The 25,295-nt window shown below is 39.9% G+C and overlaps 1 protein-coding gene and 1 long non-coding RNA gene across 2 annotated transcripts in view; one reads left to right on the top strand and one right to left on the bottom strand.

The window, feature by feature from the left end:
- Positions 1–25,295, top strand: part of LOC136848257 (probable G-protein coupled receptor No9) — a 561,772-nt gene that overhangs the window by 533,555 nt on the left and 2,922 nt on the right. The gene's annotated exons all lie outside the window — the stretch shown is intronic.
- Positions 832–25,295, bottom strand: part of LOC136848270 (uncharacterized) — a 101,518-nt gene continuing 77,054 nt past the window's right edge. Inside the window, exon 4 of the long non-coding RNA XR_010855992.1 lies at positions 832–964. This is a non-coding gene — a long non-coding RNA (uncharacterized lncRNA). The remainder of the gene's footprint in view (positions 965–25,295) is intronic.

The following is a 25,295-nucleotide window of genomic DNA, read 5'->3' as shown; positions in this document are numbered from 1 at the left end:
GAGAGAGAGAGAGAGAGAGAGAGAGAGAGAGAGAGAGAGAGAGAGAGAGAGAGAGAGAGAGAGAGTAGTTTTTAGAACAATATCTCAAACATGGTTGCAGTTTAAGCGAATAAGGAAGGAGAGAGAGAGAGAGAGAGAGAGAGAGAGAGAGAGAGAGAGAGAGAGAGAGAGAGAGAGAGAGAGAGAGAGAGAGAGAGAGAGAGTAGTTTTTAGAAAAATATCTCAAACATGGCTGCAGGTTAAACCAATAAGAAGAGAGAGGGAGAAATATCATTTTTACACTTGGTCGAAAGAATGAAAAGTCAAATTTCAAATTTTCCAATGTAGAGAGAGAGAGAGAGAGAGAGAGAGAGAGAGAGAGAGAGAGAGAGAGAGAGAGAGAGAGAGAGAGTCTTAATCATCATCATTCTTATACCCACGTTGAGTTTGATGGCATGTTTATGATAATTCTCTAATTCTGATAATAATTCTATGACAATCAACGGAGGCTTGGATCTCTTTGGTTCTCTTATTATTATTATTATTATTATTATTATTATTATTATTATTATTATTATTAATTGTCAAATGGTCGTTAAATCTTTTCATGAAAAATTAATACATAGAACTGAAGCTTCGTAAGTATATGCCTTTGGTATAAATGCATTAATGTCTACAAACTAACACACAGAACTTACAATGAATAATGTATATTTTATGTATAAATACATTTTGTATAAATACAATCCAAACTAAGGACACAGAACTGACGATGAATAATGTATATTTTATGCACACACACATACATTTGAAACGAAGAGAACAGACTGCAATGAATAGCATACGACACATGACGTATAATCAAATCTCATTCTGCAACTCAAGCATATGCCTAACATATTTCCTATCAAGGGGGCACCTACGAAACGGCAGCACAGTTTATTTTGCCGACGGCGTTCCGCAATATCTCATTGCACCTTCAAGGCTGTAATTTAGAAAAATACAACTTAAAATCTTATAAGAAAAAATACACACAAAACAAAATAACAATTTAAAAATCACTATAAAGACTTACACGGCCTACCTAAACTGAGTTACAAGATAAACTGAAACTATCTCAAAAAGAGAGAGGGTAAGTAGAAGTTGAGGTACAGATCGAAATGTAATGTATCTTAGCTTTACACAGAATATGCATAATATATTTTAGCTGGACAACGGACTGTTACATAACTGCGACGGCTATTTACCAGTCCAAGAACAGACGAAACTAACCATTCCTTGTAGGGAATTATTCCCGGTCCATTGTGACACTGACGACCTATGTGAAAGGATTCGGTCCCACCTAGTGACCTTTGCACGTCGTTAGGTGAAAATGGTCATGCGATACTGCGTGTAGAGAGGGAGAGACCGACTCTCTCTCTCTCTCTCTCTCTCTCTCTCTCTCTCTCTCTCTCTCTCTCTCATGCCAATTATATTTAAAATGAATGTCTCGTCATTATGTTTATCCGTTTGTGATCGCGTGAGTGTCGTGATGTTGGGTACGACAGAGAGAGAGAGAGAGAGAGAGAGAGAGAGAGAGAGAGAGAGAGAGAGAGAGAGAGAGAGAGAGAGAGAGAGAGAGAGAATGTGGAGTGTTTTGAGATCGCCATATCAATTTTACAAATAATAATACCATTTACCTCAGCATATTTTCAAAGACCGTAGGTGTCTAACAACCCATTTTGTTTGATAAAAATAACAAAAGAACCTTTCGTAATTTATTCCTCTGTCATTTTTAAAGCACGATATTCACTTGTCTAGCATATTATGAAGAGAATGTCTTTGAAACAGGTAACATAAATTTTCGAAAAACTTTGAATATATATGTATGTATATATATATATACATATACATAGTTGGGGAAAACACGCAGGTATGCAAGCACTTAGCTTGCCCAGGTAAAGCCTTAAGTACACTGGTACTCAGGTTCCAACTTCTTTTATGACTTGTGTGGCCTGATTGGCAGCGGTCTCGTTTTTCAACTGAAAGACCTGGGTTGATCCTGATGTGAGTGAGAAATTTATATATATATATATATATATATATATATATATATATATATATATATATATATATATATATATATATATATATTGTATCAGTTCCAATGCCCTCTTAACTTTTCGAATTCTTCGCACTTTTTGGATACTCCTGTCACTACAAAGCCTTAGATCCAAATGCAAGAAATATGAAGTAATTCTGATGTCCGGTAGCAGGATTGGAACCCGCATTCAGAGTCTCAGAACGACCTGACGTGACCTCACTCTGATGCTCTGTATGAGGGTTCGGTCCCTTCTAAGGACGTCAGAATTACTCCACATTCTTGCATTTGGATCTCAGACTTAGTAGTGACAAGCGTATTCGTAAAGTTAAGATGGCATTGTGGTGCGGGTGTGTGTGTGTGTGTGTGTGTGTGTGTGTGTGTGTGTGTGTGTGTGTGTGTGTGTGTAAGCGCGCGTGTGTGTAAGCGCGTGTTTGTGTGTATGTGCACATAACCCTGCTCCTGAATTTTCTGAGTGTACAGTAATGATTAACTAACCAGCATTTGTTGTGTGAATGTCCAAAGTCTAATCAGCAGTAGTTACCAAGCTTTGGAAACGAATCGATCGGTGGAATGTTGTCAAAAATTTCAACATTTGCAATTAACCCCATTGTAAACCTTTATAAAAATTGTAATTCAATTGACAAGACATAATAAAATAAATATTGTAATTCAACCGACAAAATATAACTAAAAACAACAACATTGTAATTTAACTGACAAACTATAATAAAAAAAACAATGCAAGTCAAAGCATATCCTTCGGGCCCACCTGTGAGAGATGATAATCAGCCCAGTCAGTGGTCTGGTGAAACTATTTTAACGACAAAGTTTGTGTGTGTGTGCGTGCGTGCGTTTGAGAGACGTTGAGGGGTAGATCCCAGACGTGATAGCATATGGGTACTTGAGAGCATAAGGGCATTAGACAGACAGATCGTGAGAGGCACAAGAGCCAGGGAAGAAAGATGACCGAATCTTGTTCACCTTACTTGAGGAAGATGGACCTCGGTGCTAGGCAGTAGAGAGTAGGGCGTTTGAGGTGGAGTGTGGGTGTTATGCAAGATTGAGACAATGAGTACTTAATATATAAAATATATAACACTGGGAACAAGAGAACTATTACTTAACATATATAAGAGTGGGAACAAGAGTTACTCAATATATATATAGTTTAGAACAAGAGTTACTTAATATATAACACTGGGAAAAAGAGAGAGTTACTCAATATATAAGATTGAGAAAAAGAAAGTTACTTAATATATAACACCTGGAAAGTTACTTGATATATAACACTGGGAAAAGGAAGTGTTACTTAATATATATAAGACTGAGAAAAAGAGATAGTTACAGTACTTAATATATAACACTGGGAAAAAGTTACTAAAAATATATATATATATATATATATATATATATATATATATATATATATATATATATATATATATATAATATATATATATATATATATATATATATATATATATATATATAATTGAGAAAAGATGAGAGAGTTACTTAGTATACATACGAATGAGTAAAAAAAAAGGATTCAATTAAAGGATTTAAATCCGTAATTAATAAAAAAAAAAAAGTAAAAGATGCGCCGAAGTTTCTTCGGCGCAATCAAGTTTTCTGTACAGCCACTACAACGTATAATCAAGGCCACCGACAATAGATCTATCTTTCGGTGGTCTCGGTATAATGCTGTATGAGCCGCGACCCATGAAACTTTAACTACGGCCCGTTGGTGGCCTATCCTATACCGTTGCCAGAAGCACGATTATGGCTAACTTTAACCTTAAATAAAATAAAAACTGCTGAGGCTAGAGGGCTGCAATTTGGTATGTTTGATGATTGGAGGGTGGATGATCAACATACCAATTTGCAACCCTCTAGCCTCAGCAGTTTTTAAGATCTTATGGCAGACAGAAAAAGTGCGGACAGAATAAAGTGCGGACGGACAGACAAAGCCGGCGCAACATTTTTCTTTTATAGACAACTAAAAGGAAATAGTTGAGAAAAACTTTCATGATCTAACCTCAAATGTCAGGGACGGGTACAACACTGCCAAAATCAGATTAAAACTTTATATACTGTAATAATATACCATCCACAGTTTAGCTATCAAACTATTTCACTACTGACCGATGGTAGTCACTCCTGTTAATATACCATCCACATAGTTTTACATATTAAAATATCTAAATATTAACCAATGGAAGCCACTGACTTTTCAGAGAGAGAGAGAGAGAGAGAGAGAGAGAGAGAGAGAGAGAGAGAGAGAGAGAGAGAGAGAGAGAGAGGCAATATTTCCCTGAAAAGAGTTCAGGATTTGTTAGTATTTGTAAAACGATGAAGATCTGGGAATCGCTATATATATTAAGCCCTCGTATTCCATCTCTGACATTTCAGGGAGAGAGAGAGAGAGAGAGAGAGAGAGAGAGAGAGAGAGAGAGAGAGAGAGAGAGAGAGGGAATATTTCCCTGAAAAGAGTTCAGGATTTGTTAGTATTTGTAAAACGATGAAGACCTGGGAATCGCTATATGTATTAAGCCCTCTTATTCCATCTCTGACATTTCAGGGAGAGAGAGAGAGAGAGAGATCTGTAAACTCTGACTTTTCAGGAGAGAGAGAGAGAGAGAGAGAGAGAGAGAGAGAGAGAGAGAGAGAGAGAGAGAGAGAGAGAGAGAGAGAGAGAGAGAGATCTGTGAACTGCTACATGTATTAAGCCCTCGTATTCCATCACTGACTTTTCAGGGAGAGAGAGAGAGAGAGAGAGAGAGAGAGAGAGAGAGAGAGAGATTTAACCCATTTCAGTTTCTGACAACCCTGCTGGAGTCGCATCCACTCAGACTGATTGCAGGAATCATTTAACCAATGGATATCAAAAGTTGAGTGATTATGGCGGAGAAAAGTGAAGGATTAAAACTGTCAGCAAGACTTGTTTTTTTTTTTTTTTTTGGAGATTACTGTGGGGTCTTCATTAATGACAGGTGTACAAATGGATTGGAAGGTGTAAATGCTGATTAATGATAGGTGTAAAATAGATTAATGACAGCATTAGTGACAGGTGACAAAATAGACTGACAGATGTAAAATAGATTAATCACAGGTGTAACAATAGATGGAGAGATGTAAAATAGATTAAAGACAGGCGTAAAAATGGACTGGAAGGTGTAAATGTTGATTAATGACAGGTGTAAAAATAGACTGACAGATGTAAAATAGATTAATGAAGGTGTAAAATAGATTAACGACAGGTGTACAATAGATTAATGACAGGAGTAAAACAGATTAATGACAGGTGTAACAATTATTAATGGCAGGTGTATAAACACATTAATAACAGGTGTAAAAATGAGGTTTAAAAATTAAACACCTGTTAAGTCTCATTAATATTTCACAGCCTACTTATAAATGCGAACAAAACTAATAAAAATAAACAAGCAAAAAATGCGCCGACGTTTCTTCGGCGCAATCGAGTTTTATGTACATCGTATAATCAAGGTCACCGAAAATAGACCTATCTTTCGGTGGTCTCGGTATAATGCTGTATGAGCCGCAGCCCATTAAACTTTAACCACGGCCCGTTGGTGGCATGGCTTATATCGTTGCCAGACGCACGATTATGGCTAACTCTGACCTTAAATAAAATAAAACTACTGAGGCTAGAGGGTTGAAATTTGCTATGTTCGATGACTGGAGGGTGGATGATCAACATACCAATTTGCAGCCCTCTAGCCTCAGTAGTTTTTAAGCTCTGAGGGCTGACAGAAAAAGTGCGGACGGACAGACAAAGACGGCACAATGGTTTTCTTTTCAGAAAACTAAAAATGTACAGTATAACATAAAAATATCAGAAAAATAACAAAAAAAAAATTTACGTCACTCCTCTCAAAAATAGACTATAGATTGGACCCACGAAACGACCCCTCCCAGCGATTCATTTGGGAAGGAAAGCCTTTAACTCGAAAATTAAGGTTCATTATCCACCTTTCCGCCCTCTGAGTTCGGGGATCGATTCCGGGGTCTTTAATCTGCAAAATCATTACAGGGAGGGAGATGTTTGTTTACGCCGAAAAACCTTCCGGTGTTTACGTACAATATTTCTCTCTCTCTCTCTCTCTCTCTCTCTCTCTCTCTCTCTCTCTCTCTCTCACTCCCCCCGACCCAGGTACGTTGTATGGTTATTATCGAACTTGTCAGTTCCAGAGGTCCTCCTTTGTTCCTCTCACCGCCGGACGGTGGAACCGTCTCCCTGGTACGTCTTGCAACTGAAACTTCAGAAGTTCAAACGAAGATGCAATGCATTACTACCCTAATACAATTCTCCTTGTATTTTAATATTTTACATTTTTAGCTATTCATTTATTATTTTTTTTCTTTTCTTTTTTTTTTGAATAAGTGATCTCTTCTTTCTGAATTTCCTATTACCTTATGTTACTTCTCTCTGATGAACACATAATATATTCTTTGGAAGCTAGGGTTCATCTTCTGAATAACAATAAATTTAATACTCCCAATATGTTTTCTGGGCCTCAAACGCAATTTTTTTTATAGTTAACGTGGTTTTCATCAATATAACACGTCACGTGTTCGTAAGTTACACGGTTTCTGAACTCAAACGCGTGACAATATCTCCAACGTCTCGAACGCGTCCTCTAATCATACAAAGTTGTACTGCAAAACCCGACAAATTATAAGCAGTTCATAAATCCCTATGTAACTCAATACTGATCTCCGAAGCACAATAAACACCATCGCTCCCGAACGCAGGAAAACAAATACATCGTTTAGGCATCTAAAAAAAAACAAATACTTCGTCGCAAAACACATGCAAAACATTCCTTCCTCGCAGAAGAGACTGAGGTCGCCCATAAACAATCGCGCGCTAGCGGCTCTGCGCATGCGCCAACCAAACCAAACCGAGGGTCTCTAGGAGCTGCTTTCCGTCCCTGGGAGTTGTTTGTGTGTGTGTGTGTGTGTGTGTGTGTGTGTGTGTGTGTGTGTGTGTGTGTGTGTGTGTGTTTTTGGGAGTTTTTATGTTCCCTGGGAGCCTTATGTTATTACGATATTGTCCGAACTTGTCTTTCTTCATTCACTGACATTTATTTGATTGGGGGCCAAATATTGTTTGGGCTTCTGTCCTGTTGGTGTGAAAGTTCTTGATACGAAACTGCTTTTGGGCGATTGCTGGAAATGCGACGGAATTATTATTATTATTATTATTATTATTATTATTATTATTATTATTATTATTATTATTATACGTAAACCAAAAAGATCTTGTCAAAACACAAGCATTGGTTAAGAATATTACGTTTGATGAACATGATGAAAAAGAATAAGCTTTAAACCCACGTAAAAAATTTTAAAATTAACCACAGATTCTCCGGTATAAAAATTATTTTATATGTAAATGAGCTATGAAGCTGTAATGTGAATATTTACAGATTTTCTTCCTAGCGGGGATAAAAATACACAATATATTTGCAAGCAGAATCATTAAAATGCATGAAATGTCACTTGCTGACATCGCAAGTAGCAGCTGCTGACACGTCAGCAAAAAAGGAAAAGTATAAAAGCAAAAAATAAAGAGAGAGAGAGAGAGAGAGACTGCTGGTGAGAATGAGAGAGAGAGAGAGAGAGAGAGAGAGAGAGAGAGAGAGAGAGAGAGAGACCCTAGGGAACACCATGTGGAAATCCCCGTCACGTAAATTGGATGAGAAATACCAGAGACGAAGAAAAAAAAAATTCTCGTCCGTATTAAACGAAGAGAGAATATTATTTTTCCCACTGGCGAATATTTTCGCGTCTTCGGAGATCAAAGCGGCATTACGGTTGGCTCTCCGCGTCTCAAACCACTCGTTATGGCGTGTACTCGTAACTGAACATGAAAGGAAGACTTAGTCTGAAATTTCATCCCCCGTCAGAGCAGACAGGTACATCAAATGGACAGGTACACTGGATAGACAGGTACATTAGCGGCGCGGCGCCCGGCGAACTCTCCCGTACCCTTGCGCTCGGAAATTGCTTGTACATTTGCTTGTACACCTAGCGAAGTTGACACGGAGGAAATTAAATGATTTCATTCAGTGTCACATAAAAGAAACGAAGATACATTTTTACGCTGAATTACGGCAGAGAGAGAGAGAGAGAGAGAGAGAGAGAGAGAGAGAGAGAGAGAGAGAGAGAGAGAGAGATTACTTCGCCGAGAACCCACGCGTTTATAGTAACACGGTACGCATTTGACAAGAGGAATGACCACGTTATGTCTCTCTCTCTCTCTCTCTCTCTCTCTCTCTCTCTCTCTCTCTCTCTCTCTCCATCGAAGCTACGACCCACAACAGCCACAACGAACAGCTATAATCCATTTCAGGGACCGCGAGTCATCGTTTTTCCCAAATAGCTTTCAAACTAATTATTTGATCAAATTGGCACTTCGACACAATGTACAAGACACCTCCCGCTAATTTTTAAACAGTATATAATTAACAAAGTAACATGGCGGCCATGACAGCGGTGGAGAGTCCGTCTCCGTCAATCACGCAGTGAGTACTTAAGTGTACTGCAAGTGCTGCAGCCGACAGGCGACCCCTTCTCATTACGGTATCACCTGACACGCCAAGGATACTATTAACAGAAAACGTTGGGAAAAATTATGAACCATTATGATGGTCGTTACGTCCAACCTCGCCATCCTTTTTATTATGAACTCTCCAATTATCCTTTTCATTATGAACTCTCCAATTATCCTTTTCATTATGAACCCACCAATTATCCTTTTCACTATGAACTTTCCAATTATCCTTTACACTATGAACTCTCCAATTATCCTTTTCATTGTGAACCCACCAATTATCCTTTTCATTATGAACTCTCCAATTATCCTTTTCATTATGAACTCTCCAATTATCCTATCCATTATGAACCCACCAATTATCCTTTTCATTGTGAACCCACCAATTATCCTTTTCATTATGAACTCTCCAATTATCCTATCCATTATGAACCCACCAATTATCCTTTTCATTATGAACCCACCAATTATCCTTTTCACTGTGAACCCAACAATTATCCTTTTCATTATGAACTCTCTAATTATCCCTTTCATTTTGAACTCTCTAATTATCCTTTCCATTTTGAACTCTCCAACTGTCATTTCATTATGAACTCTCCAACTATCCTTTTCATTATGAACTCTCCAATTATCCTTTTCATTATGAACTCTCCAGTTATTTGCTTTAACGAAAAATATCATGGAAAACGGTATTTTATTGCGTATTGTAAACTACAGAGAGGTACTTGGGGGAGATGTGAGGAAAACAGCGATAAAGAAAGAGTGAGAGAGAGGGAGGGAGAGGGAGGGAGAGGGAGAGAGAGGGAGGGAATGGGGCATAGCGGACGTTCGATTGCGTAGAATAGTCCTGCTGACTGATGCGATTTTGCCTTTAAAAGTCAAGTGTAAATGCCTTAACTAAAACCATTTGACAATGGACTATACTGCCAAAAATTAGAGGGAGGTGTCTTGTACACTGTGTCAAAGTACCAATTCAATCAAATAATAAGTTAGAAAGATATTGAGAAAAACGATGACTCGCGGTCCCTAAAATGGATATACTACGTCCCCTAAATCACAGAGCTTCACGAGGACGAGAGAGAGAGAGAGAGAGAGAGAGAGAGAGAGAGAGAGAGAGAGAGAGAGAGAGAGAGAGAGAGAGATCGCACACTTACCTTGTTGAAAGCACCAACTGTGACGTGTATAACCGTATTTTTCACTCGGCTTATTACACCAGCAATAGCCGTCCGGGTTTTACTGGCGAGTCAATTCCTTTTACGAGTTACCGAGAACTGTTAAATCCTTTCGGACGAAAGGGGGAGGGGATGGGGAGTGGGAGGGGATGGGATGATGAGGAGCAGGAGGAGGGAAGGGGAGGAGGAGGAGGGAAGGGGAGGAGGAGGGAAGGGGAGGAGGAGGGAAGGGGAGGAGGAGGAGAAGGATGGGATGGGAGGAGGAGGAGGAGCAGGAGAAGGGGGAGGAGGAGGAGGAGCAGGAGAAGGGGGAGGAGGAGGAGGAGGAGGAGGATGGGAAGGGAGGAGGAGGAGGAGGAGGAGGATGAGGAGGAGGAGGAGGAGGAGGAGGAGGAGGAGGAGGGGTAGGGGAGGGGAGGGGAGAAGTAAGAGGGAAAAAAGTCAAGTATACCTTAGTTTAACCAGACCACTGAGCTGATTAACAGCTCTCCTAGGGCTGGCCCGACGGATTAGATTTATTTTACGTGGCTAAGAACCAGTTGGTTACCTAGCAACGGGACCTACAGCTTACTGTGGAAGCCGAACAACATTATAGCGAGAAATGAATTTTTATCACCAGAAATAAATTCCTCTAATTCTTCATTGGCCGGACTGAGAGTCGAACGCGGGCACAGCAGAGTGCTAGTTGAGAACGATAACCACTCGTCCAATGAGGAACAGAAGTAAGAGGAGGAGGAGGAGGAGGAGGAGGAGGAGGAGGAGGAGGAGGAGGAGGAGGAGGAGAGAGGGGTAAGGGGGGAGGAGGAGGAGGAGGAGGGAAGAAGGAGGAGGAGGAGGAGGAGGGAAGAAGGAAGGAGGAGGAGGAGGAGGGAAGAAGGAGGAGGAGGAGGAGGAGAGAGGGGTAGGGGAGGAGGAGGAGGAGGAGGAGGAGAGAGAGGGGTAGGGGAGGAGGAGAGAGGGGTAGGGGAGGAGGAGGAGGGGAGGAGGAGGAGGAGGAGGAGGGGGAGGGGAGGGGAGGGGGGGAGGAGAAGGAGGGATAGGGAAGGGGAGAAGTACTAGGATGAGGAGGAGGAGGGAGGGGTAAGGGATGGGAGGGGGAGGGGGAGGGGGAGGGGGAAGAGGAGGGGAGGGGTAGGGGAGGGGAGGAGTAGAGGAGGGGTAGGGAAGAGGAGAAGTAATAGGATGAGGAGGAGGAGGAGGGAGGGGTAGGGGATGGGAGAAGGAGGAGAAGGGGGAGAAGGAGGAGAAGGAGGAGGAGGAGGAGGGAGAGGTAGGAGAAGAAGGAGGAGAAGAAGAAGGGGAAGGAGAAGGAGGAGGAGGGGGTGGAGGAGGGAGGGCTGAGGTTTAAAGGCTGGTTATTACCCGCGCTATGTCACATCGCCATTACCGTTCGTTCCTACCCAGCAAGAGCCCGTTTAGCTTGTCTCATTCTCTTCGCGTAAAAATAATCGTACAGAGCCACGATTAAAACGAAAGAGGAAGACGATGCTTCCATCGGAGACTTTTCGTTTATTGAAAATAAAATTAATCAACAACTAGGGAGAGATTCCATCTACGACTACAGTTAAGAATTTTATAGTGACAGAACACCTTTGATTCGAGAGGTTTTGCACACGAGTTATTCTTCAAATTGAAGTTTATACATCTGTTTATGTATGCTTACTAATTGACCGGTTGATTGACTGATTTATGGTTACTAAAACTGGCGTCACAGCATCTAGGTTATTGACGCCGGTATGCATACTAACGTAGGCGGTAAATGCTCATTTAAACATAAAAGTTTTGCTCGCCGATGAAATGCAGTTCATGACGCAGAAAATTACTTCTACCATGATGATAAGAATTACATCGCTTAAGAAACAGACAGACACGTGCGAGTGTGCTTTGAAATGCAAAGTCCGTACCACGAAGGAGCATCCAATTCTGCCCTTGAAACTGCAAGACAAAAGCAGCATTTATCCCACTCCTTCATCCCCTGGCCGGAAGGTTTCGTTTTACAGACAAAAAACATTAAAAAACAACAAGAAGAAGAAGAGAGCAATGCTTTGCGCCATGTTTCTTTCGAGTGGCGCATTGCAACATTTTCGCGGGAGCACTTTCTGCTAAAACGCTACACCTACGTCAACAGTTCTCCTTCTGTCTGCTGCTGCACAATATCTCTCTCTCTCTCTCTCTCTCTCTCTCTCTCTCTCTCTCTCTCTCTCTCTCCATACTTCACACATATCACGAACACCTGAGACGTGAGAGGAAATACTATGAGAAGCCATTTCCGAACAACTTCCACAGCAGCGGGAGAATGAACTTGCACAGAAGAAATAACAGTTTTTCTGGGCGAAGTCAAACATGGCAACAAGTAGATGGTGGCCTGGTGTTTGTTCAGCTGTCAGTTATGATACTTTGATCGAAAATTGATACATGTTACGTACTTACACACACAAACACAACAAAGCCTTTTGATATAAGGTTGCTCACCCAGCGCTCTTCACAGTTACTGCTACCCACCATAATCGACTGACGGCCATGTTATCGTGAAGCTTCTAGGCTACAGCAGAAATGTCGCCAACACACAGGTCGGCAACTTATCGCCCACATGTCACAAACAGGTTGAATACAAGTCGACGACAAATTGGTGGTTCTATCCAATGCTTCATACGCTTATCAAGTGTTTGTAAAAGTTTCGTTTTGTACTTACGGCCGTTGACGTGTTTTCAACATGTTTACAATATGTATATAACAAGTTGCCGACATGTATTTACGACATGTTTCACTGTAATGTGGCCACACCCTTTCTTATTCAGTGCTTAGAACTACATAGACAACATAGGATTCCACATCCGCTTCTCAAGCATTTGTAAAAGTTTCGTTTTCTCCTTACGGTCGTTGACATGTTTTCAACACGTTTAGAATATGTACACAGCAAGTTGCCGACATGTGTTTACGACATGTTACACTGTAGTGTGGACACACCCTTTCTTATTCAGTGTTTAGAACTACACTCACAACACAGGATTCCACATACGCTTCTCAAGCAATTGTAAAAGTTTCGTTTTCTCCTTACGGTCGTTGACGTTTTCAACATGTTTACGATATGTACACAACAATTTGCCGACATGTGTTTGCGACATGTTTCACTGTAGCATGGCAGCACCCTTTCTAAACAATACAGGAGTCCACAGAACGTGTCTAAACGTATCCAGTTCGCTCGGGAGTGGAACCCAGAAAAAAAATTATAAATGTCTTGGAAAACTAAACTGCTGCTGGCCTCCTGACCTGACCTCTGACATTTTTCAGCTTATTAGGACCCAAGTGGACAAGACACTCGAGAGTTTGCACCTCCCAGACTAACGTCTTGACGAGCAGTTATTAAACACTCTGGAGCAGTCTAAATATCCCCAAGGCTTCTGAGCAACAAGAGGCCCTTTCAGTCTCTTTCAGTCCCCGATGCTCGGCTGGTGGAAGAATTTCATGCCATGTACCTGCAATGGTGCTTTCGACACGCAGAGTGACGCAGAAAAATGATGAACAGAGAGAGAGAGAGAGAGAGAGAGAGAGAGAGAGAGAGAGAGAGAGAGAGAGAGAGAGAGAGAGAGAGAGAGAGAGTGGAAAACATGTAGGAGTGTACGTGGAAATATTATAGGGACAAACGTAACTTTATTCATCCCTCAGTAGAATTTATCAATAGCTCTAAGCGGGAAACTTACATAATTTAAGTTACTGATGGGCGTCTTTGAGTTCAGCGAAGTTTGTCAGATTTGCTAAAACCGTCGCTATTGAGATGTTGTTAATCCCCTCCTGTGGGTCTGAATGGAAACCAGGACAGCCATCATATAAATGACAGCACAGGGAGTAGTAGTTCCAGAAGATTGCTGGGCCTTGAACCAGCCTGATCACCTTCACACCTCTTGAAAAAAGGGTCACAGTTAGGACCTGAAAGTACTCGAGACTCCAGTAATAAGTAAATATTTACAAGTTATACACAGGAATCTTGTGGGTTTCTCTTTCCATCTTCAGAAGAAAACTGAAAGGAGCTTTTGTTTGGTTAATCATCTGATTATTATTTGGATTCCTCAAAATGGCATGAAAACTATTCTCGCATTCAGTCCTGGAAATATCAATTGGAACTGGAATACAGGATTTATGTCGAAGACCAAGCACTTGTCTGGGACCTATAAAGGCATTCAGCGCTGAAAATAATGTTGAAACAATTGTTAAGAGAGCGATGAGGAAAGTAAGACGGCAGAAGGAGAATATGAACGGAGGCCCATTAAAAGGAATGAAAGGGGCTGCAGCTAGGGGCCCAAGGAAGACACGTTACAAAGAACCTTAAGTAATGCCTACAGTGCACCGCATGAGGTGCACTGACGGCACTAACCCCCTACGGAGAAGAGCCGACAAAAACCCGCAAAATAAATTGCATACCTTAGTCATTAACCACTCATTACCCGTCCAGAACTGAAAAACCAAGGCTTAAATTCGAACCCAACGTTCGCTCGAAAGCTGAAAGTATTTTAAAGAGGCCCAAATATACTTAGTTTCCTTCTAAATGAATGAGCCATTAAGGTTTTTTAGCGCTGCACCGAGGCTTGGGACTTAATCTTTCTAAAGTGAAAGCTTGCTTTTATTTTTATTTCCCCATCATTTTCTGGTGATCAGGAATTTCCATTAAGGATTCATAATTTCCGATCATGGCTCTACAAAAATAAGTTATACTCTATAATGAAGATGGGAGGAAAGTAGCGTGAGAGCGTTGTCTGTACTAATAATTAGGTGTTTCCTTGAGCGTGAAATGCACGCTTCTAGCATACGCGTAATTAGAAGACTTTGCCAAAAATGCTGGTGTGTTATCATAAAAAAAAAAGCAGAGGTTAATAACCTTTTTGTTCTGTGGGTGGACCTTTTATATAAGCAGTAGAGCACAGATGCTACACACAGACATACATACATATTACATATACATACACATATACATATATACAGACACAATGTATATGTGTATATATGTTACAGGCAGACAGCGAAATGCACTTAGGGACATTTGATCCCCCCCCCATGGGGCTAGTGCTAAACACGGCGAAATACATTTGACACCCCCAGGGGCTAGTACTAAACACGGCGACGCAGTGTAGGTGAGTCACTGTTTCGCCGTGTTTAGTACTAGCCCCTTGGTTGATTAAATGTCCCTAAGTGCATTTCGCTAATTTCGCTATCTGCTCATATATATATACTTATATATACATGTGTGCAAAAATTAAGCCATAAGTACCCATTAATATAGAATCATATGTAAGTGCAACTGCCCCGCCTAGGATTCGAACCTCTGCCTGTATATAAGTGCATGATGGTGACCAGCCTGGATTCGAACCAATGTCTTTTTGATACTGAAGAAAGAGGGACTATTCTCCCTTGATAGCTGAATGGATAAATCTCCGTTTCCTCTATACCAACCAGAAAGGCATAGGATCGAATCCTGGCCAGGGCGGATGCACTTATTATACAGAATTTCCTGTGGGTGTAATTTCACAAGGAAAATAATTGAATTCGATATCAAACAAGTAAACAATGCTCCTAAGTTTCTTCGGCGCAATCGAGTTTTCTGTACAGCCACTACACCGTAAAATCAAGGCCACCGAAATAGATCTATCTTTCGGTGGTTTCGGTATAATGCTGTATGAGCCGCCGCCCATGAAACTTTAACCAAGGCCCGGTGGTGGCCTGTCCTATACCGTTGCCAGAAGCACGATTATGGCTAACTTCAACCTTAGAATAAAAACTACTGAGACTAGAGGTCTACAATTGGTATGTTTGATGACTGGAGGGTGAATGATCAACATACCAATTTGCAGCCCTCTAGCCTCAGCAGTTTTTAAGAGCTGAGGGCGGACAGAATAAATTGAGAACGGACAGACAAAGCAAGGACAATAGTTTTCTTTAACAGAAAACTAAAAAAAGAGAGGATAATATAGAAAGAAGATCATACTATCTTTCCCACTTTCACTCTAAGCTTTCTTTTCGCTTTCCCTCCTTCAGGATCGAAGGATCGTCGTCAGGCTTCCCGGGACCCTGATTAGATATCGCCGATACTCGCCGAAAAAGGGCCCGAGACACTAATTAGGGGATTATTAGAAAGCTTACCGTGGGTTAGACCTCCCCTTGAAAAGGAGTCATGAAAATGTAAGAATGAGATTTTTTCCCAGAGATGTGGAGTTCTAGAGAGAGCTATGGAGTTCTAGAGACAGCTGTGGAGTTCTAAAGAGAGCTGTGGAGTTCTACAGAAAGCTGTGGAGTTCTAGAGAGAGATATGGCGTTCTAGAGAGAGCTATAGAGTTCTAGAGAGAGTTATGGAGTTCTAGAGAGAGTTATGGAGTTCTAGAGAGAGCTATAGAGTTCTAGAGAGAGTTATAGAGTTCTAGAGAGAGTTATGGAGTTCTAGAGAGAGCTATGGAGTCCTAGAGAAAGCTATGGTGTTCTAGAGAGAGCTGTGGAGTTCTAGAGAGAGATGCGGAGTTCTAGACAGAGCTGTGGTCTTCTAGAGGGTAATATGGAGTTCTAGAGAGAGCTACAGAGTTATAGAGAGAGATAGGGAGTTCTAGAGACAGCTGTGGAGTCCAAGAGAGAGATAGGGAGTTCTAGAAAGAGATATGGAGTTCTAAAGGCACCTATGGAGTTATAGAGAAAGATATAGAGTTCTAGAGAGAGCTATGGAGTTCTACAGAAAGCTATGGAGTTTTAGAGACAGATATAGAGTTCTAGAGAGAGCTATGGCGTTATAGAGAGAGCTATGGAGTTCTTGAGAGAGATAGGAAGTTCTAGGGAGAGCTGTGGAGTTCTAGAGAGAGCTATGGAGTTATAGAGAGAGATATGGAGTTCTAGAGTGAGCTAGGGAGTTCCAGAGACAGCTAAGGAGTTATAGAGGGAGATAGGGAGTTCTAGAGAGAGGTAGGAGTCCTAGAGACACCTATGGAGTTATAGAGAAATATATGGAGTTCCAGAGAGAGCTATGGAGTTCTAGAGACAGCTATGGAGTTCTAGAAACAGCTATGGAGTTCTAGAGAGAGCTAGGGAGTTCTAGAGAGAGGCTGCGCCAATGACAATCTCGTCTCTGATTCTGACTCTCAGAATTTGACGTCGCAGAGAGACTTTGGTCATCGACTTCTGGTACTGTAGACGTAATACCCTACCACCTCATCTCCCCCGCCCCCTTACCCACCAACACCTCCCCCCCCCCTCTCTCTTCCCCCACCTCTCACGGGGTCCCACTGTTCAAGCATCTTTCGGCCCCTCGGATCTCATGGATGGGGCCCAGGAGAAAATGTCAAGATATGTAAACAAGATGTTTAATCCGGGAACTTTAGTACAAGTCATCACTCCCGTCCAATCAACGCGGGGCTTACGACTTCTTGATTCAATAACTTCTCTACCAAAGTAAATTATTTGGGCCATAAGAGCGTCAAGAAATGCAATAGTTTAGGTAAATATTTACGCAAAAGATACCCGTTCAGGATACGGTTGTTTACAATGATGCGTGCTACTGGAGATGCTGGGGAGAAATAAAAAAAAAAAAATTTTAAGTATTGAAGAGTTGTTGAAAGTTGGGGACTATATAATTGCAGGCATTGTGTAGGATGCCCTTTCTCTTATTATTATTATTATTATTATTATTATTATTATTATTATTATTATTATTCAGAAGATGAACACTATGCATACCGAACAAGCCCACCATGGGGGCCATTGATTTGAAATTCAAGCTTCCCCCGAATATGGTGCTCATTAGAAAAAAGTAACAGAAGGCAATGGGAAATATATAAAATTAAAGAAATATACTGTAATTCGAATTGCCTTCCAGAGAAATATACTGTAATTAGAATTAATTTCCAAAGAAATATACTGTCATTCGAATGACTTCCAGAGAAATATACTTTAATTCGAATGACTTTCCACAGAAATATACTGTAATTAGAATGACTTTTCAGAGAAATATACTGTAATTCGAATTACCTTCCAGAGAAATGTACTGTAATTCGAATTACTTTCCAGAGAAATATACTATAATTAGAATGGCTTTCCAGAGAAATATACTGTAATTCGAATGACTTTTCAGAGAAATATACTCTAAAGAATTACTTTCCAGAGAAATATACTGTAATTAGAATGACTTTCCAGAGAAATATACTGAAATTCGAATTACTTTCCAGAGAAATATACCGTAATTAGAATTACTTTCCAGAGAAATAGACTGTATTCAGAAATACTTTCCAGAGAAATATACTGTAATCAGAATTACTTTCCAGAGAAATATAATAGGTGGAATTAAATTAAGTATACCTTAGTTTAACCAGACCACTGAGCTGACTGACAGCTCTCCTATGGCTGGCCCGAAGAATCAGACTTATTTTACGTGGCTAAGAACCAACTGGTTGCCTAGCAACGGGACCTACAGCTTATTGTGGAATCCGAACCACATTATACCGAGAAATGAATTTCTACCACCAGAAATAAATTCCTCTAATTCTTCATTGGCCGGTCGGAGAATCGAACGCAGGCCCAGCCAAGTGCTAGCCGAGAACGATATCGACCCGTCCAACGAGGAACCAAGAGGTGGAATCACGAGAAGACGAGAACTATAAACATCCCAGTTCCGGCCTTTCGTGTCTTTATTCGAATCTTCAGCTGAAAACCCTTCTGGACAAAGTCAAGAGACTGTGATGAGCCCAAGAGGACTGCAAAGGGAAAAAACCAGCCTGCAGAGATTGACACGTCATAGGAAAGGGTGATAAATACATAAATAAATAAATATGAGGGAATAGACAAATTCAGGAGGCGTCAGCAGGCAGCAGAAAAGCAGAGAGCAGGAATAAATCTGCTCCTCGCTTAAATATTTGGAGATCAAAAGCGGATTCCCCAAAGGCACTGGACAAACTATTCCACCGTTCAAGTTTGTAGCCAAGAAAAAACTCGCAGGTAATTTCCAGTTTCATGGAAATTTCAGTGATTTCCAAGCAGACTCTTTCGCATTTGATATTCATAAGGGATCCTTCGCCTAAATGTGTCCTATTAGGACCTTCGAGATCCATTTGTGCCCGAGTGAAGTCATTTGAAATTTGCAAAAGGAAGGAAGAAGAAGTTTAAGGATAATTATGGAGCGTGTAACAAGAAAAAATGATATCGGAGCTAAAAAGAATAAGATATATATGGATGATTTATCATAACACTCCCCTATCCTCTTTACCACCCCACCTCCTCTCCTCCCCTCCCCCTCCCCTTCCCCCATGAAAGAGATAGACAGAGAGGGGGAATAAGGATTACAAAATAAGAGATAATATTGTAAACAGGACGGATGTTTTGCTTACAACAATTTGCCTGAATGCATTCGTAACTAATCTACTCTCTCTCTCTCTCTCTCTCTCTCTCTCTCTCTCTCTCTCTCTCTCTCTCTCTCTCTCTCTCTCTCTCTCTCTCTGTCGTTACTTTCGCTGAAAAATGCAACGGCCGGAAACGAAGTTACTAATGTAAAACACACTGCACCGCGTAAATAAAAAGCGATTTCGTTGCTAGTCGAGCATTTCCTGATCGACTGCATCGGAGTCGAGTGCAAGGTAAGTCGACATTGAACCGATCTGGGGGATTTTGGTGACAATGAAGTAAACGTTAAAAAGATATTTAAGAAATGGTTAGCTTTGCGTATGTCTACACAAACCAATCATTTTCTTTCGTTTACGCTTAAAAGCATAAATAGATAAATAATTTAGACGCTATTATTAATTTATTAAAAATCGGTCAATTATAAAGCCTTTTTAGTTTTCTGAAAAGAAAACTATTGTGCCGGCTGTTTCTGTCCGTCCGCACTTTTTTCTGTCCGCCTCAGATCTTAAAAACTACTGAGGCTAGAGGGCTGCAAATTAGTATGTTGATCATCCACCCTCCGATCATCAAACATACCAAATTGCAGCCCTCTGGCCTCAGTAGTTTTTGTTCTATTTAAGGTTAAAGTTAGCCATCATCGTGCTTCTGGTAACGATACAGGCCAGGCCACCACCGGGCAGTAGTTCAAGTTTCATGGGCCGCGGCTCATACAACATTACACCGAGACCACCGAAAGATAGATCTATTTTCGGTGGCCTTGATTATAAACTGTAACGGCTGTGCAGAAAAATCGCTTGCGTCGAAGAAACTTCAGCGCATTTTTTACTTGTTTTTAATAGATAATCAAATAACATATCATAAGAATTTCGGTGACAATGAAATAAACGTTAAGAATATATTTAAGAAATGATTAGCTTTGCGCATACATATATATATATATATATATATATATATATATATATATATATATATATATATATATATATATATATATATATATATATATATATATATATATATATATACATATATACACACATTACGCACACAATTCAGTCATTTGATCTCGTTTACGCTTAAAACATAAATAAGAAAATTAGACACTAAAATTTATTCAAAATCGTTCAATTTATGAAAAGATGCTTGTAAATTGCATAGCGTCAGCTTGCTGTACGAGAGCGAGAGAGAGAGAGAGAGAGAGAGAGAGAGAGAGAATACTCGTGCATTGCTTATCTTGTAAGAGAGAGAGAGAGAGAGAGAGAGAGAGAGAGAGAGAGAGAGAGAGAGAGAGAGAATACTCGTGCATTGCTTATCTTGTAAGACAGAGAGAGAGAGAGAGAGAGAGAGAGAGAGAAAGAATACTCGTGTATTACTTGTAAGAGAGAGAGAGAGAGAGAGAGAGAGAGAGAGAGAGAGAGAGAGAGAGAGAGAGAGAGAAATCGTATATACTTATTTTTGAGAGAGAGAGAGAGAGAGAGAGAGAGAGAGAGAGAGAGAGAGAGAGAGAGAGAAATCGTATATACTTACTTTAGAGAGAGAGAGAGAGAGAGAGAGAAATCGTATATACTTACTTTTTAGAGAGAGAGAGAGAGAGAGAGAGAGAGAGAGAGAGAGAGAGAGAGAGAGAGAGAGAGAGAGAGAGAGAGAACTTATCATAATAAAGGTGTTTGTTTAAGCCTACTAATTATCTCAACTCGTGGTGAAAACAAGACAAATTAAAATGCAAAACGCCTGCGGCATCTTTCCATATGAAAGCAAACATTAGTAGAAGTTGACGTAAGAACAGTTTATAAAAGGCGGGTTTATTTACCGCCAAATATGCACTTCTATAACTCAAGCACGCACAACTCCCGGATTAAACGGAGGCATAAATCTTTTACCCAAACGAGGTATACATGGGCCCCCCTCAGCATATTTTCAAATGAGGGGGGGGGGCAAATCTTAATGCATACATGGATAGATTCCGGTATCGAACAGGGCAAACAATTTTGACCCTTTGAACTTGTAGCTAAATTCCAAAAACAGTATCAGCGCCTGCATTTATATATATATATATATATATATATATATATATATATATATATATATATATATATATATATATATATATATATATATGACTTTTTATCACATCACCGTGATTCATATACAAGCATTAAGCTACAAACGTCCTTTAATATCCAATTCGCTCTACCTCGGAAATAATATATTTTCATATATGTTACCGAAGGGGAATTTTTTTAGTCGATACTAAGTTCGTCGTCCCGTGGGCTCGAACCAACGAAAGACAAGAACTCAGGACTACAGTGACGCCTTTACCCACACGGCCAACGAGTGAAATATAAGTTATATACAGTATATAAATTTTTTCCAGGATTTCAGGGGGGGGGCCAAGTGCCCCATCCCCTTGCCCCTACGTGAGGGCTCCCATGAAGGTATATCTCGACTGCATTCCATACAAGGCTTTAGTTTTCAGACCAGTCACTTCACCGAAATTTACTGATGAAATATGAAACGTTACTCTAAAAACGACGTTCAATTTTCCCTCGCGATTAAACTTCGCATTCATTCCATGCGTGACGGAATGGAACGGAATATAAAATTTAGGTCAAAGGCCAAGGGCTGGGACCTACGAGGAGGTCATTCATCGCTGAAAGGAAAATTGAGAGTAAATTGTCAGGAGAGTGTTGAGGAAAGGAAGATGGACGAAACAACATGAATTTAGATACAGTGAGATGAACGAGAGGGGTTGCAGCTAATGGCCGAAGGGACGCCGCCAAGGAACTTGAGTAATGCCTACAGTGCATAGCGTGAGGTGCACTGATTTCACTGCCTACTTCAGGATGACGCTGCATGTTGCTTGCTCTACATCCATATCAAACAAAACGAACTGTAGACGCCACAGAGCCCATTCATTAGCCCCTCGGGAAAAAATTTTTTTTTTCAATCTTGTGACGTCAATAAACAAAATCCTTATCTTTATGAGGAGAAAAGGCCTTCAATGACTTCTGCCGAACTCCAGGTGCTTGAGGGTTTTGAGAAGTGGCCCGGGCACCAGTGGCCCACGTTTTCGGACCCTTATTTAATAAGAGGGAGCAGAGGAGGAGGGGGAGGAGGATGGAGAGGGGGAGTTACTTTAGGCGGGAATATTGCTTGCGGGGGGTTGCACAAGTCAAAACACAGCGCGCCTGAAATAATAAACAACCTGTATTAGACGCGGTCTGTTGGGGGCCGTCTGGATATCTGATGATGACGTCACGCAGCGAGTTCCCGGATGCTGCTTCTTCTTCTTCTTCTTCGTCGTCTTCTTATTTTTCCTCCTTGCGAAAGAAATCAGGTATCCGTGATTGCCTGACTGGTTTAATTAAGTACTTCTGCGTCGCGAAATCCATTAAGTTGCTGATATTTGGAAAATACAAGGAGGACTAAATATACTCCATCTTTAAATATGAATCATCTTTAAATATAAACCATCTTAAATCGACATGAAAGAATTTGCTTGCAGAAGCTCCTATCAATTACAGTTCCTTCTGAGTGTGGGTTTTTATTAATGTAAAATAAATTCGGTAAATGATATTTGTGGCTTAATATTTGTGTATATAAAAAAGTCAAGCAATATGTGTGTATATATATATATATATATATATATATATATATATATATATATATATATATATATATATATATATATATATATATACATATATATATATATATATATGCTGCAAGTCATAAATTTCGATCAGTCAATCAGCGAGCAGGTATACATGAATTATCGGGAAGTTCCAACCAAAGGTCCACAACAGACCTCTTATTCCCCCTTCAACGCTTTAAATTCGGCCGTAGGCCCATCCTGACGAACCAACTAACCAAAAAAAAAAAATTATCATAGGCATGAAACTATAAAAACACATAAAACACGTAAAAAATGCGCTGAAGTGTCTTCGGCGCAATCGAGTTTTCTGTACAGCGTATAATCAAGGCCACCGAAAATAGATACTATTTTTCGGTGGTCTCGGAATAATGCTGTATGAGCCGCGGCTCGCGAAACTTTAACTACGGCCCAGTGGTAGCCTATCCTATATCGTTGCCAGAAGCACGATTATGGCTATCTTTAACCTTAAATAAAATAAAAATAAAAACTACTGAGGCTAGAGGGCTGCAATTTGGTGTGTTTGATGATTGGAGGGTGGATGATCAACATACCAATTTGCAGCCCCCTAGCCGCTGTAGTTTTTAAGATCCGAGGGTGAACAGAAAAAGTGCGGACAGAAAAAAGTTCGGACGGACAGACAAAGCCGGCACAATAGTTTTCTTTTCAGAAAACTGAAAACGATCATAGACATGAAACTATAAAAACACATACAAAAAATTTAAACAGTCACAAAATAATCCCATAAACTCTTCGTCAAAATTCCAACCACTTTCCCACAGCAAAAACAAACAAGTACTTTGAATGCATCATCGAATAACAACTCGGGCATCGCAGGAACTTCATAGCAATTCCCGCAAGCCTTTGGTTCCCAATTCCCTTCCAGGACTCGCTCCTTTTAACTGCCTCCTCCTGAAGGCGTCCTGCCCTCAGGGAATGTCTGCTATCGAGGGTGTTTACGCCGGCCGTATACATACAGAGTGTTTGTTGACACTCTATAGCACGCGAATTTAAGCTGCTTTGAGGAAACTACCCGCGACAGATAAGGGCCCAATCTATGCTCTTCATCATTAAGCTGGGGGATCTCTCTCTCTCTCTCTCTCTCTCTCTCTCTCTCTCTCTCTCTCTCTCTCTCTCTCTTGCGTGAGAGTGAGAGTTTGCTTTGATCGAGTTGGAATGCAGGGGGCAATAAACGAACATTTATTGCAGTTCCTCAAACTGACAGTGAATATTGTATTCAAAGAACGTGGGTTTTCCTAGTACTATTGCTGTGATACACACTATATCTGTGTGTGTGTGTGTGTGTATATATATATATATATATATATATATATATATATATATATATATATATATATATATATATATATATATATATATATATATATATATATATATATATATTATATATATATACATACTATATACATATATATATATATTATATATATATATATATACACATATAATACATATAGATATATAATATATATTATCTATATATATATAATGTAAAGAACAGAGAGAGAGATATGTTAGCATACACCTCCGAACAGCAACAATCCATAACAAAATTTTAAAAAAACCTTCAAAACAAAGGCGACTGTTAACATAAACGTATGAATTTGGGGATGGGGGGACCGCCACCAAGAACTATAAACCTCGCCTTAAAAAAAAAATAATAATCAAGAAGATAACAGCGATTAAGAACGAAGACAATCAGCAAATGCCTCCAGATGGAAGGGAGGTTGGTTACACAATCTTTCAAGGGAAAAGGGAACATGGCTGCATTGACGAAGTTCCTGTATTGGAGATGGAATATGAAATTTAGGTCAAAGGTCAAAGGCCAAGCGCTGGGACTCATGATGAGGTAGGTCATTCAGCGCTTAAAGAGAAATTGGGAGCAGAAAGGTTTGCAAGGTGGAACAGGAAGAAAAACTCGCCCTAAAAAGAGTGTGACTGGTCTTCATAACTCTCTAATAATAATAATAATAATAATAATAATAATAATAATAATAATAATGTCCACTCAGAAAATACTAATAATAATACTAATAATAATAATAATAATAATAATAATAATAATAATAATAATAATAATAAATCTGTTTACAAAAATATATAACAATAATAAATCTGTTCAAACAAATAATAATAATAACAATAGTAATAAATGTGTCCAAACAAATAATGATAATAATAATAATAATAATAATAATTAACAAAAACGTTTAACCTACCTCGGAGAAAACGTTCTAAACAAACGTTAGAATTCGGGAGCTCTTTCTCTCCGCCATCATTACTCAAAAAAAAAATTTTTTTTTTAATAAAAACAACATCGTATTTTCATCCCCCGACAAATTTCCTTCACAAAAGGTCAAAGGAGGAACCCTTTTTTTTTTTTCTTACCCAACCCGGTGGAACCAGGACTCCAATATATATAAAATTTGTGGAAAAAGTCCGGGC

This window comes from Macrobrachium rosenbergii, chromosome 18 (genome assembly GCF_040412425.1).
Source record: "Macrobrachium rosenbergii isolate ZJJX-2024 chromosome 18, ASM4041242v1, whole genome shotgun sequence".
In the NCBI taxonomy this organism is placed as follows: domain Eukaryota; kingdom Metazoa; phylum Arthropoda; class Malacostraca; order Decapoda; family Palaemonidae; genus Macrobrachium; species Macrobrachium rosenbergii.
The sequence above is the reverse complement of the archived record's forward strand: the minus strand, read 5'-3'. Positions and strand labels throughout refer to the sequence as shown.